Genomic DNA, 14,571 nt, shown 5'->3' with positions numbered 1-14,571 from the left:
ATCACGTGCTCACAGCTGCCCCTCTTTGTCCGAAAACACAAAGAGTTTTCGTGCAAAGATAAAGTGAGCGTATACGAGCGATTTTTGCCCGTTGGAACACTCCGTGCGAAGAATTTTTTTTTTTTTGAAAATGATTTAACCGAACCTTTGCTTCAAAGGTTTCCTACATATCCCTGGATAAAAGGGAATCAGGTTAATGTAGTTCGGGATGTTTTGGTGGCTGGGACTACCATGAGACTGCGATTTGCTGTTACTGTTGCTGCATGCCGTTACTACTACTTACCGATCTCCTTATTACACCGTGCTTAAAAGAAAAATCAAGAAGCTAGGCTAGATATCGGATTACAAGATCCCATCTATCTTCCATTTGTTCTTGACGCCTTGCTTTCTTGTCGGCTTGCGTCTATTCCAGTGCTTCTTTCTTCCGAGAAACTGACGGGGATGATACCGGCCTTTTGCTTCTCGGAATACCAATTTTCACTGTCTGGTTCTATCTGGTGGGGATATGGCTTCCTTCATTAAAGCTTTTTCTATGTTGGGAATAACTTGATGTTCAAAAACCGCTCTTCTCGAGATTTGTCTTATCTTCCTTTTGGCTCATGCGCTTGAATTTGCGCTGGGATCTCTTGTTGCAACCTTCTGTTTTCTGGTGAGTTGCTGGTTTCAAGACATGAAAAATGCAAAGACTGAAAAATATTCCTCTTGTTATACAGGTGGGCGCCTATTTATCTAAGACATAAAACTATTCCTCTCATTATACAGGTGGGCGCCTATTTATCTAAGACATGAAAATATTCCTCTCGTTATACAGGTGGGTGCCTATTTATCTAAGACATGAAAATATTCCTCTCATTATACAAGTGGGCGCCTATTTAACTAAGACATGAAAATATTCCTCTCATTATACAGGTGGGCGCCTATCTAACTAAGACATGAAAATATTCCTCTCATTATACAGGCTGGCGCCTATCTAACTAAGACATGAAAAGTATTCCTCTCGTTATACAGGTGGGCGCCTATTTATCTAAGACATGAAAATATTCCTCTCATTATACAGGTGGGCGCCTAATTAACTAAGACATGAAAATATTCCTCTCATTATACAGGTGGGCGCCTATCTAACTAAGATATGAAAAGTATTCCTCTCGTTATACAGGTGGGCGCCTATTTATCTAAGACATGAAAATATTCCTCTCATTATACAGGTGGGTGCCTAATTAACTAAGACATGAAAATATTCCTCTCATTATACAGGTGGGCGCCTATCTAACTAAGATATGAAAAGTATTCCTCTCGTTATACAGGTGGGCGCCTATCTAACTAAGACATGAAAATATTCCTCTCATTATACAGGTGGGCGCCTAATTAACTAAGACATGAAAATATTCCTCTCATTATACAGGTGGGCGCCTATTTAACTAAGACATGAAAATATTCATCTCATTATACAGGTGGGCGCCTATTTAACTAAGACATGAAAATATTCCTCTCATTATACAGGTGAACGCCTATCTAACTAAGACATAAAAAGTATTCCTCTTGTTATACAGGTGGGCGCATATTTATGTAAGACATGAAAATATTCCTCTCATTATATAGGTGGACGCCTAATTAACTAAGACATGAAAATATTCCTTTCATTATACAGGTGGGAGCCTATTTAACTAAGACATGAAAATATTCCTCTCATTATACAGGTGGGCGCCTATTTAACTAAGACATGAAAATATTCCTCTCATTATACAGGTGGGCGCCTATCTATCTAAAGCATAAAAATATTCTCAATTGTTTCCTCGTTCCTCCGAGAAAAGTTTTGACAACGGCAGAAAATTTTCTGCCCCGGTTTTGATGACCTTCCTTGTGGCGTGTTTTTCTGCCATCATCAACCTTTATTTTCCTGTAGCAATCAAAGAAAATTTTGTTAGTTTTAACATGGTGAGTGGCCGTTTCACTCTTGCTGGGGGATGATTTTTCCTTTCCCTTTCCCTTGCTCTGTGCTCCCAAAACTGGTTGGGGATAAAGTTGCTTGCTGGGGATGATATGTCTGCTGGGGATGGTATTTCTGCTGGGGATGGTTTTCCATTTATCCCTTCCCCGCTCTTTTGTTTCAAAACATGTTGTGGGATTCCTCTTTAACTCCAAAACTACTCCCTTAAAATTTTATTTTCCCCAGCACTGCAGAGCATAAAATGTTATCACCTGGGGATAACGTTATTGAGGATAGGACTGTTGGGGTTATCTTGCTACGGATTAATTCTCTCTTCCTCCTCCCCCCTTTCTGTGGTATCAGACCACCTCGGACCTTGGTCCGTGATCTATCGAAGTTCTGCTGGGGATCTTCTTGGAACTTGGTCCATAAGTCCCTCAACCGTCGTTTTCCGCTTTTCTTCATGTCCCCCTTAACTTTCTAGGGCAGTTTGTCATTTGGTTTTGTAACAAACGCCTTTTGTCTTATTGCCTTGGCTTTGGCCTGTCCCATTCGCATTTTGCTTTGTACCATTTTGGCCCCTGGTAGTAAACTCTGAAAAATCCTTTTCAAAACAAATTTCTGGAAAAAGTCTTTTTAGACAAAGAAATGAAAAAGATAGAAAAAGAGAAAAATCTTTCTGAACAAATGCTGGGGGAGAAGAAAAGGAAAGAACTTATCTGGACGGTATGACTGGTCCAATGATCATGTCGTGCATTACGGATTAATCGACCCAGTCAATTTGTATCAATCAATCTTCCTGATGGCCTCACTTGCTGGGGATAAATAGGTGCCCACCGCTTCGCGAATGCGGATCCTTTTTGCCAGTCTATCTTGTCGCCTTATAGTGCCCTTCGAGGGGTTTTCACTAATAAGACTCTCTCCTTTCTCTTAGCTCCCGTCGCCTTATGGTGACTGTGAAGGTTTTCACCGATAAGACTCTCTCGTTTTATTTCTCTCGTCTTTCATCGCCTTATAGTGCCCGTGAAGGTTTTCACCGATAAGACTCTCTCATTTTATTTTTTCAGCGGGGGATTGGAATGCTGCCGATATAACTCTCTTCCGGAGATTCTTTTTGGCTATCAATTCATTTCCAGTTTATGATCCTCTTCTTTGTTGGGGATTAGTGTATTATTCTCGGCTTTCATTTGCCTGACTTGGCACCTCTCGGATATTGATCGGGAGGTCTTTTTGGACATCGATGTTGGTTTTGTGTAGGGTTAAAAGAAAGGCTGTCAAACATTTAACATAACTTTGATGGGTGAAATGTTACAACTCTTGGAATCAAACCTTTTTGAAACATTAAAAACATAACTCCTGCCCCAGTTTTCTTGCTTGGGGAATTTTTATATTTACACTATGTTGAGCTATGCACACTATGCACACTATGGTGCACTATGACCGTTCCGTGAGGCGCCTACGTATCCTCTTTGAGGAATCAGGTCAAACGTAGTTCCTACATTCCTTTGTTTTTCTTATAACCTTTATCTTGTTTTCATTTTTCTTTTCTTCTTTTTTTCATATATTTTTTCATTAGTGACTCCAAAAGAGGGGTATGAAAGAAAAAACAAGGCTCAAAAGGGGAAGCGAAGGTTAAAAGTGTTTGGATAGAAGAAAGAATTGCCTCCATCATTTCATTATCCAATAAGTACCAAGTACAAACAAACGAACCAATAACTATCATAATCAAAGAAATTATGCATAATATCTTTTGACTGCATCAGAATTGATAGTCATGTCGATGCATCTTCCTTCGATATCTGTTAGACATAAAGCGTCGTTGGATAACACTCTGGTCACAACATAAGGCCCTTGCCGATTTGGGGCGAACTTGCCTTTTGCTTCGATCTGATGTGGGAGGATCCGTTTCAATAATTGTTGCCCTACTTTAAATTTTCTGGGGCGCACCTTCTTATTGTATGCCCTTGTCATTCTCCTCTAATACAACTGGCCATGACACACTGCTGCCAATCTTTTTTCATCTATTAAGTTCAACTGCTCCAATCGAGTTAAACCCATTCATCGTCGTCAATCCATGTTTCAGCGACAATTCAGAGGGACAGAATTTCGACCTCTGCCGGTATTACTGCTTTAGTTCCGTATACCAATAAATAAGGAGTTGCACCTACGGAAGTTCAGACTGTAGTGAGATATCCCAACAAGGCAAAGGGTAATTTCTCATGCCATTGTCTAGATCCTTCTACCATCTTCCTCAGTATCTTCTTGATGTTCTTATTGGCTGCCTCAACTGCTCCATTCGCCTTGGGATGATATGGGGTGGAATTGCGGTGTGTAATCTTAAACTGTTGGCATACCTCCCTCATCAAATTGCTGTTAAGATTTGCACCATTATCCATGATGATCACTTTTGGGACCCAAAATCTGCAGATGATATGGGAGTGAACAAAATCCACCAATGCCTTCTTGGTTACCGACTTGAAAGTTTTAGCTTCCACCCACTTGGTGAAGTAATCGATGGTCACCAGAATGAACCTATGGCCGTTGGTCGCTGCCGGCTCAATAGGCCCATTGACATCCATGCCCCATGCGACAAATGGTCATGGCGCTGACATTGTATGCAATTCTGTCGGCAGTTATGATGTTATGAACTCTCGGGATGTGTATGAATTCCATTGATCGAAATTACTTGCTCAGATCGTGCAAACATTGTCGATATCGTATGAGTTTCAAATCCCGTATTTCCCACTCACCCTGAATCTGATACACCAGGAGGTCCGAGTCTCCCAAGACCAAAATGTCCTGGATATCCATGTCTGCAACTAGTCACAGACCCAGAATGCATGCTTCATACTCGGCCATGTTGTTGGTACAATAGAAACGCAGCTGAGCTGTAATAGGATAGTGATGTCCTGTTTCAGAAATGAGTACCGCTCCTATTCCAACCCCTTTCGCGTTTGCGGCTCCATTAAAGAAAAGCTTCCAGCTTGGTTCCTCGGGTAATTCCATCTCACCTGTACGCATTACTTCCTCGTCTGGAAAATACGTCCTCAAAGGCTCGTATTCTTCATCAACGGGATTCTCAGCCAAGTGGTCGGCCAGTGCTTGGGCTTTCATGGCCGTCCTCGTCACATATACGATATCAAACTCTGTGAGCAAAATTTGCCATTTTGCTAACCTCCCTGTAGGCATAGGTTTCTGGAAAATGTACTTTAATGGATCCAAACGGGATATGAGATAAGTAGTATATGAGGACAAATAGTGCTTCAACTTCTGAGCCACCCAAGTTAGGGCGCAACATGTCCTCTCGAGTTGAGTGTACTTGAGCTCATATACTGTAAACTTCTTGCTAAGATAATAAATGGTCTGCTCCTTCCTTCCTGTAATGTCGTGTTGCCCCAACACGCAGCCAAACGAATTCTCCAGAACTGTCAGATAAAGAACTAATGGTCTCCCCAGCTCAGGTGGGACCAACACAGGTGGATTTGACAGATACCCTTTGATCTGGTCGAAGGCTTCTTGACACTCCATCGTCCAGTCTACCGCAACATCTTTCTTCAGCAGCCGAAATATAGGTTCACAAGTTGCTGTGAGTTGAGCGATGAACCTGCTGATATAATTTAGTCTTCCCAACAGACTCATTACCTCCGTTTTATTCTTTGGCGGTGGCAAATCTTGGATGGATTTGATCTTGGATGGGTCCAACTCAATACCCCGTTGACTGATGATGAATCCTAACAGCTTTTCTGATGGAACCCCAAAGGCACATTTGGCCGGGTTGAGATTAATATCATACCTTCGCAGTCTTTGAAAGAACTTCCTTAAGTCTGCTACATGGTCTTCCTGACGCCAAGACTTTATGATCACATCATCTACGTACACTTCAATTTCTTTGTGTATCATGTCGTGAAACACAGTAGTCATTGCTCGCATGTACGTTGCCCCAGCATTCTTCAATCCGAATGGCATTACCCGGTAGCAGTAAGTTCCCCATGGCGTAATGAAAGCCGTCTTTTCCGCATCTTCTTCGTCCATTAAGATCTGATGATATCCTGCATAGCAGTCCACAAAGGATCCGATCTCGCGCCCAACGAAATTATCGATCAAGATGTGGATGTTGGGCAATGGAAAATTATCCTTAGGACTTGCCTTGTTGAGATTGCGGTAGTCGACACATACCCTGATTTTCCCATCCTTCTTCGGCACTGGTACCACATTGGCCAACCAATCGGGATATCGAGTGACCCGAATAACTTTTGCCTGCAGCTGCTTGGTCACTTCTTCTTTGATCTTCACACTCATATCCGTCTTAAACTTCCTCAGTTTTTGCTTGACCGGAGGGTATGCCGGGTCAGTGGGCAATTTGTGAACCACTAGATCGGTGCTTAATCCCAGCATATCATCATATGACCACGCAAAAACATCTTTGAACTCAATGAGGGTTTTGATTAATTCCTCCCTGATGTTTGGCTCAATGTGGATGCTGATTTTGGTTTCTCTGACATTATCTGCATCCCCTAGATTTACAGACTCGTTGTCATTCAGATTAGGCTTGGGTTTCTTTTCGAACTGGCACAATTCTCGGTTTATTTCTTCGAAGGCTTCATCCTCGTCATATTCGGACTCATCATCATAACCGATCTCTTGTATAATTAAGTCGGAGTCAGATTGATTTATTAGACTAGGTCAAAGATCCGTTGTACATGCCATGTCATTAGAACCAGTAAAAAGAGAAATGTTCAGAAAGAGAAAAGAACAAAACAAAATTAAAATGAGACAAGAAAAGAGAATTTTATTAAAAATGCGGGATAACAGGGTTCACACTTTACAAAATAAAATGAGATTTGGATTACACCCTGGAATAATCCCAAAAATAAGAAAGAAAAATCAAAGCCTACTACCAGGACTCCCCCCGGGTAGGAAGAAGAGTAACCGTCCAATTGTTGGTATTGGCCTTAGGCCCCACAAACTGTATGCCTGCTCTACTGGAACCCTCTCCAACTTCTATCACATGGACATCGACAAACATCCTTTCGAAACTCTGATTCAAATCCCCGTCCATCCCAATCAATGGTCCGAGAATTTTCGAGACTGGTGACCCCGTGGCACTTGCTCTAATAAAGGATCTGGAGAGACGCGAAATTGGTTTGGGAAGAACCCAAACTCTCTTCTTCATTTTCCGTGCTTGCTTAACATCTGCCGCAGTAGGTTTGAACCCCAATCCATAGGTCTCTAAATTCTTGGGCAAGAGACAGGTTGAACAATCCCTTGAAGCTCAGCCCCCAGGCCTTTTCCTGGCATAAACCCATTACCCAGCATCTCTGAAACCATCATGACGGTTGCGGAAGCTACCCTGGGGTGTGGAATGCTTTCACCCTCGGTAATCTTGTTTGCTGATGCTGCCTCAAAAATCTGGTAAACCCAGGGACCTTTGTCACCGTTGGTTTCTATGAAGGGCACAATGGCGTCTCCCATGGTGCACGCAGTGTCTTCCCCATGCAGCACGACATCTTGTTTGTCCCATTCGAACTTGACCATTTGATGCAAGGTGGATGGCACCGTTTTGGCCGCGTGGATCCACGGTCGTCCCAACAAAAGGTTATAATATACCGCGACATCTAATACCTGGAACTCCATGGTAAACTGGACCGGGCCGATGGTCAACTTAAGTATAATATCCCCCACGGTGGCCGTTCCACTTCCGTCAAATCCTCGGACGCAAATGCTGTTCTTGCAGATTCTACCATGGTCAATCTTCAACTGGTTCAGGGTGGATAATGGACAAATATTGGCACTTGAGCCGTTATCCACCAATGCCGGAGTAACTACCGAATCTTCACATTTGACAGTCAAGTAGAGAGCTTTATTATGTTCTGTGCCCTCCACTGGAAGATCATCATCAGAGAACGTTACCCTGTTTACCTCAAAAATTTTGTTGGCAATCGTTTCAAGGTGGTTTACTAAAATTTCATTAGGCACATGAGCTTCATTCAGTATCTTCATCAGGGCCCGACAATGCTCATCCGAATGGATCTATAATGATAACAACGAGATCTGGGCCGGTGTTTTCTTCAATTGCTCGACCACGGAGTAATCCTGCACTTTCATCTTTTTCAAAAACTCCTCCGCCTCTTCTTCTGACACGGGTTTCTTTGTTATGGCTGGCTTGGACCTTCTCAACTCCACTGGAGCAAAACACCATCCTGATCGAGTCAGTCCCTGCGCCTCACAACTATCCTTCTCCACTTGCTTTCCCTTGTACATTACCACTTCCTTTTCATACTTCCAAGGCACGACCTTGCTATCAATCATTGGCAATTGGACTACCGGCTTTATGGTGACCAGTTCCCTGCAGACCCCTTTCACAACAACTACGGGTGTGGATGATGTCCCCAATACTACCAATTTGGTTGGCTCTGGTTTCTTTGTTGCGGTGGACAGATTCTTCCCTAATATCACCACTGGCTTGACATCTTCTTTCGGAGCGGCCTGGATCATCATCACCGTCTGTGAGGGCTTCCTCGGCTCTCCTTCCTTATACACCAACTCAATCATGTGAGCTTCGTGGTGTACTGGCAATGGGTTCTGGTTGATGTTGGGTGCATCCGGCGTCTGGACCTCGATCTTGTTGGCATCAATAAGATCTTGTATTGCATGCCTCAATCTCCAACATTTTTCGGAATCATGCCCTAGCATTCCTGAGCAGTACTCGCAGCTTATCGACCGTTCCAAATTTTGGGATGGGGGCTTGTCCCTCTAGGCTCGACAGGACTCACCAAACCTAGCTGCCTCAATTTGTGGAACACGGCGGTATAGGTCTCTTCCAACTCAGTAAAAGCTTTATGTCTTTGTAGCCTGTCATTTCTAGCAGCTTGACTTCCTCGAAAGCCCGCCCCAGGAGGGTTCCTGTAAGCCCTTGGTGGAGGATAGGCGTTTTGGGGTGGAGGGTATGTGTTCTGTGTAGGTGGGTATGCGTTTTGGGGAGCCGGCGTGTGCCATTGCGGGCGAACCGGAGGCTGAGTGTATGTTTGGGCTTGGTGCACGGAGAAGTGTGGTTCTTGAGGTGGATAGTAGTGTTGTGGCGGGCTGTATGGGTAATTTGGCCTGTGGGATCTGGGTTGGTTGTAGTATGATTTGCCGGACTGGACCAACTGCCTGCCTCAACCGTGGCGACTTCTTCTTTCTTCTTCCTTCCCAGCGCACCTCCCGTGCCGCTCTGAATAGCCTGGGTCGTTGCCTTGAGCGCTGAGTAATTCAGGATTTTATCATACCTCAGCCCCTTCTCTATCATAACCCCTATCTTTACTACTTCATTGAAGGATTTTCCAACCGTCGTCACCAAGTGACCAAAGTAAGTTGGATCCAGCGTTTGCAGGAAGTAGTCCACCATTTCCCCCTCTCTCATGGGAGGATCAACCCTGGCTGCCTGTTCTCTCCAGCGGAAACCAAACTCACGAAAGCTTTCCCCAGGCTTCTTTCCGGTCCTCAGTAGTGTGAGACGGTCAGGGACTATCTCAAGATTGTATTGAAATTGACCCGCGAAAGCCTGCGCTAGATCATCCCAAGTGTACCATCTGCTGGGATCTTGCCTGGTATACTATTCCAATGCCGATCCACTCAAGCTTTGACCAGAATAAGCTATCAGTAGCTCATCTTTGCAGCCTGCGCCTCTCATTTTGCTGCAAAAACCCCGTAAATGTGCCATAGGATCACCGTGTCCTTCATATAAGTCAAACTTGGGCATTTTGAAACCTGCCAGGAGTTGGACGTCCGGGAAAGGGCATAGATCCTTATAGGCCATGCTGACCTGGTTTCCCAATCCATGCATGCTCCTGAAGGATTGCTCCAGGATTTTGAACTTCCTCATTACCTCATCCTGTTCTGGCACCTTAACCTGCTTTTCAATCTCCACCGGGACCTCCAAGTGCGGATTATAGGTATGGGGTTCTGGTGCATTGAATGTGGGTTCAGGGGGATAGTACTGCGCATCGTGAGCCTGAAACAACGGCTCACTGGTTGATCTTTGCAGTGTGGCTGGTGTGGGTCCCATAAAAGTGGGAACATTTGGTGGTGGGAAAGGTTGATGGGGTGGTGGAACTTGGGAATCATAGGGGCTTCTCTCCTGATAATAGTGGTGATTCGGGAGGCTTGTTGAAGGGCCAGAGTGAGGGTATTTCGGCATATGCCCTAGTGGCTCAGGGCTCTTTTGTACCTTAGCCAAGGCTAACTGCATCGCATTCATCTCCAATCCCATCCTTTCTATATTCTCCATTGCTTCTTTCAGCAACTGGCTTACTGGCCTTTCTTCCTCGGCACTATTTTCTGAAGTAGTCATGATTATCGGTGGAGGTCCCTTGGATCTGGTTTGATAAGGATATGTTGCCAGAACGCTTTAACCACTAACTGTCTGGTATAGGAAAACAACAAACTTGTTAGCGTTAGAGTTTAATAGATTTGGTAAAAGCATGTTGGGGATGCAATGCTCCTAAGCAGTTAAACATTTCTAACATGTTTTTGCTCCAACCGCATGCGTCATCCCGGCTTGCTTTATTTGTGCCTTTAAAGTGTTTTAGGAACCCCCCCCCCCCATTTTTCTCTCTATTATTCTTTTCTTTTTTCCTTATCTCTTTTTCCTTTTCTTTCTTTATTCCTTTTTTTCCTTTTCTTTCTTTCTTCTTTTTTTTCTTTTTCTTTCTTTTAATGGCGGTCGAATCTTACGTGGATTGCCTACGTATCACGTCCCCGCGTGAATCAGACCGGGCGTAGTTCGGGTAAGGAAACTTAATTAAATCACGAATCCAATTTTATTTCTTTAAAAATCAAAATTTTGGCAGAGTTCTCACATTATTTGGACATTGGTTTTTCTTAAATGAGCAGCTCTCACCTTTTTTCTCAAAATTCCCGTTTTCACCCACCGGTCAACATGCAAATTCGAAGCAAATTAAATGCGCCAACAAACAAGATGCAGCAGGATGGTCTTTTTGTTCCAGGTTGCTTTTCCTAGACGGGCCCAACCCCTGTGTTGAGCCCCCTAAGTCAAATGCAACGTGATGCAAATAAACGTTTCCTACTAGGGATCCGGCATGAAGTCATGTTTTACTAAGTTTCAAAACTGGGTTTTGTTCTAGACTTGGCTTACCCGAGCGGACAACTCGAGTCGAGGAAGGGGCTACATACCGGGGACCCGCGGGATCGTCCGGCTTTGTAACTTATCCGAGCCTTTTTCTACTTGGGCATGACACTAACAGAATAGGGAGTCTCAAACCAGTGAGCAGCATCCCCGAAGGTAAGAAAAGAAGGGTTCGGCACAGTTTATATATACAGTCAATAATATCAAAGCAGTAACACATATCATCGGCATATGAAGCACATATCTCATGATAATATTAGATAATAAACAAAGCCAAAATAACAATTATTCTAAGCTCGAATTTCTAACCCTGAACCAGTGGTTCAGGCAATAGGTCCCCAGCAGAGTCGCCAGAGCTGTCACACCTCCTTTTTCTGCCCCCGCGAGGGGTGAAGGAGTTTTTTCCAATTAAAGGACAATCGAAACGGGATTTGTTTGTTTATTTCAGAGTCGCCACTTGGGAGATTTAGGGTGTCCCAAGTCACCAGTTTAATCCCAAATCGAGGAAAAGAATGACTCTGTATTAAAGTTCGCGAACCAGAAATCCGGATAAGGAATTTTGTTAACCCGGGAGAAGGTGTTAGGCATTCCTGAGTTCCGTGGTTCTAGCACGGTCGTTCAACTGTCATATTCGGCTTGATTATTTGATTTTACAAAAACATGAACTTATGTGCAGATTTTAACTCTTTACCGTTTTCATTATTATTATTATTATCTTACAGGGAATTGCAACGTTGTGAAAATGTGTCTCGAACCGCGTCACAATCAATGTACCCGTGGTCGTCGACACACTTTGACTCTGTTGAGATTTGGATTTGGGTCACATAAATGTGCACCCGAGTTTAAGAAAATTAAATTATTAAAGGCGCGCCTAAAGCGACTAGCGTATCATTTACTTTGGGTAGGGCCGTGAAATTTTGCTAAATGGTCCATCCCGAAGTCTAAGCAATTTTAAAGCAAATATTTACTGAGGGCCCCACAATTTTGTATTTTTATTCGACGAGGCTCATCTCATTCTTATATTTTAAAAAGGAATTTGCAACATCATGGAGACGCATCTCGAACCACGTCACAATCAATGTACCCGTGATTAGAGACACATTTTGACTCCGCTGAGATTTGGATTTGGGTCACATAAATGTGCACCCGAGTTTAAGAAGATAACATTATTAAATACGCACCTAAAGCGATTAGCGTATTATTATTTTGGGTAAGGCCGTGGAGTTCTCTAAGCGGCCTATCCCAAGTTCTAAGTAATTAACACATACATTTTTTTGTGAGGGCCCCGCAATCTATGCGTTTTATTTGGCGAGGCTCGTCTCATTTTTATTTAAAAGGTCGTCCTATAGTGGCTATGTTTTCTATTTGTTTGTATCTAAAATAAATGGAAAAGGTCCTACTTTATTTACATACTTATGAGTTATTATAGTTAAGTTTTGAACGTGATTTGTTGAAAGAGGGACGTGATACGGGCAATCATTTTGGCAGTTATGGGCCCAGGACCAGTGCACACTGTATGGACTGTACCTGCGCCATTCCTTTTCCGATAAGGGCCTGTTAATTCATTCGACTCAGGCCCAACATTTATAAGGCTGAAATAGGAACCGGTGTTATTTTATTCTAACGGTATTGTTGCAATTTATAACGAGGCAGCCTACTAAATGAAGTGAGATTAACTATCAATGGATAGTTCAGCACTTAACATGCATTAGAAGATATGCTAACCATAAACACAGCTAAAATTCAAGATATTGCTTACTACACTATCACCTTTTTTATCTACCAGCATACATACACAGTATGACATTAAGTTGCCATACATGACGTCTAGTTATACATGATGACTACCTTCATTATCCTAATAGAAGATATGAACTATTATAGACAACTTAATGTTCAATATACAGACTATGTATGATTCAAATAAACAACTTCAACTCTTCCTTTTTTGTATTCATGTTTCAACTTTCAGCTTACATTGACAGTGTATCAGTGGTGTACCTGGTATTGAGAAAAGCAAGAGAAGAAAAGGAATGATCAGTGGAAGCAGTAGCATACACAGCAACAGCAGCAACAAGAGAAGCAACACTCAGCAGCACTCAAACCCAGCAGGCAGATTTTTAAAACCAATACAAACCCAGCAAGAAAATCTAATAATAACCAGTATGAGGAAACAACAACAGATTTAAACCAAGCAGAAGACCAGTGAACTATCAGACCAACAGAAAACCCAAAACAACTCAACTGAAATAGTGCTCAATCAAGTAAAGGACCCAGTTTGCAGCCCAACAGCATCAAAACAAATACAGGCTAGGCAGAGAAGGAAACAGATGCAGAAAAGCAATAGCTTCTGATTGTTATGGTCGAAAATCCAGCAAACTCTTAACTCTCTATTACTCTGAAACAGACTATCCTCTAAAAGTTGGAAGACCAACCTTGTTTTTGCTTTTCTTTTCTCTCTCACTTAAAACTGTCCAGCCCCTTTCTTAGCCAAAAATAGCTCTATTTATAACCTGAAAGAGACCCCTAAGGTCTGCCTAGAACTTCACAGCCTCTAAGTCTGCCCATACCCTTCAATTCCCATGCCTAAGTGCCTTTTCTAGATGTAAACTATTCTGTTCCCCATGCTTGACCTATTGCTCTAATCAAGAGTTATGGGTTTATTATAATATTCACTTAATTCCCATGCTTGTTGTTTTGTTCCCCATTGTCATTAGGTTAATAGTACTTTAATTACCACTTGACATGCTTTTAACTTAACCCCTGATTAAACTCTGTCAAATGTCAAAATTACCCTTAACAATTGCATATTACTGTATTACCCCAACTTTAATAGTCAGTATATAAACCCCTCTGAATTTAGCTAATCACTGACTACTAACTAATTAACTTAAACTCAATACTGATTTTAGGTTGGTCTGTTAGATTTCTACAGCTATACCCAACTCTCAGCCTAAGTTCAGCCAATGATTAAAACTCAATCAAACAAGGGTGCCAATCAAATGGTATGATTTGGTCATATTGGGAGCCAATCCTAACCAACTCAAAACCAGTTGATCCAATAGGCAGTTGAGGATGCAAACTAAGATCGAAGCACTACTGCAACAGGCATATTGATACAAGTCTCACCATAGATAAGAGGAACAGGCTAGTAATCACACTGAAATGAGCAGACTCATGATTTTCTAGTTTTTTAAATGAACTCAATTGACGACACTTATTCAATCGACTATATGCACACAATGGATAATGACAAACAGACTAAAACATAAAGACAGAGTGATTCACATCTTTGGGGCAAAACAGGGAACCTAAGTATTAACTGACTATTTGATGATTTTAATCAAGTTGCACACACAGTTCATCACAATAGATTAACAAACGAACAAAAGAATTGACTAAATAAGAGGTCTACTTGAAGATGGACAGAACTGAAAGAAAATGACAGAAAGAATCATCAAATTAGCTAGACATGCTGACAAACACAAATAGAAATTCAAACACTGACAGAAGGGAC

This window comes from Nicotiana tabacum, chromosome 21 (assembly GCF_000715075.1).
Source record: "Nicotiana tabacum cultivar K326 chromosome 21, ASM71507v2, whole genome shotgun sequence".
Classification (NCBI taxonomy): Eukaryota; Viridiplantae; Streptophyta; class Magnoliopsida; order Solanales; family Solanaceae; genus Nicotiana; species Nicotiana tabacum.
Note: the sequence above shows the minus strand (reverse complement) of the source record.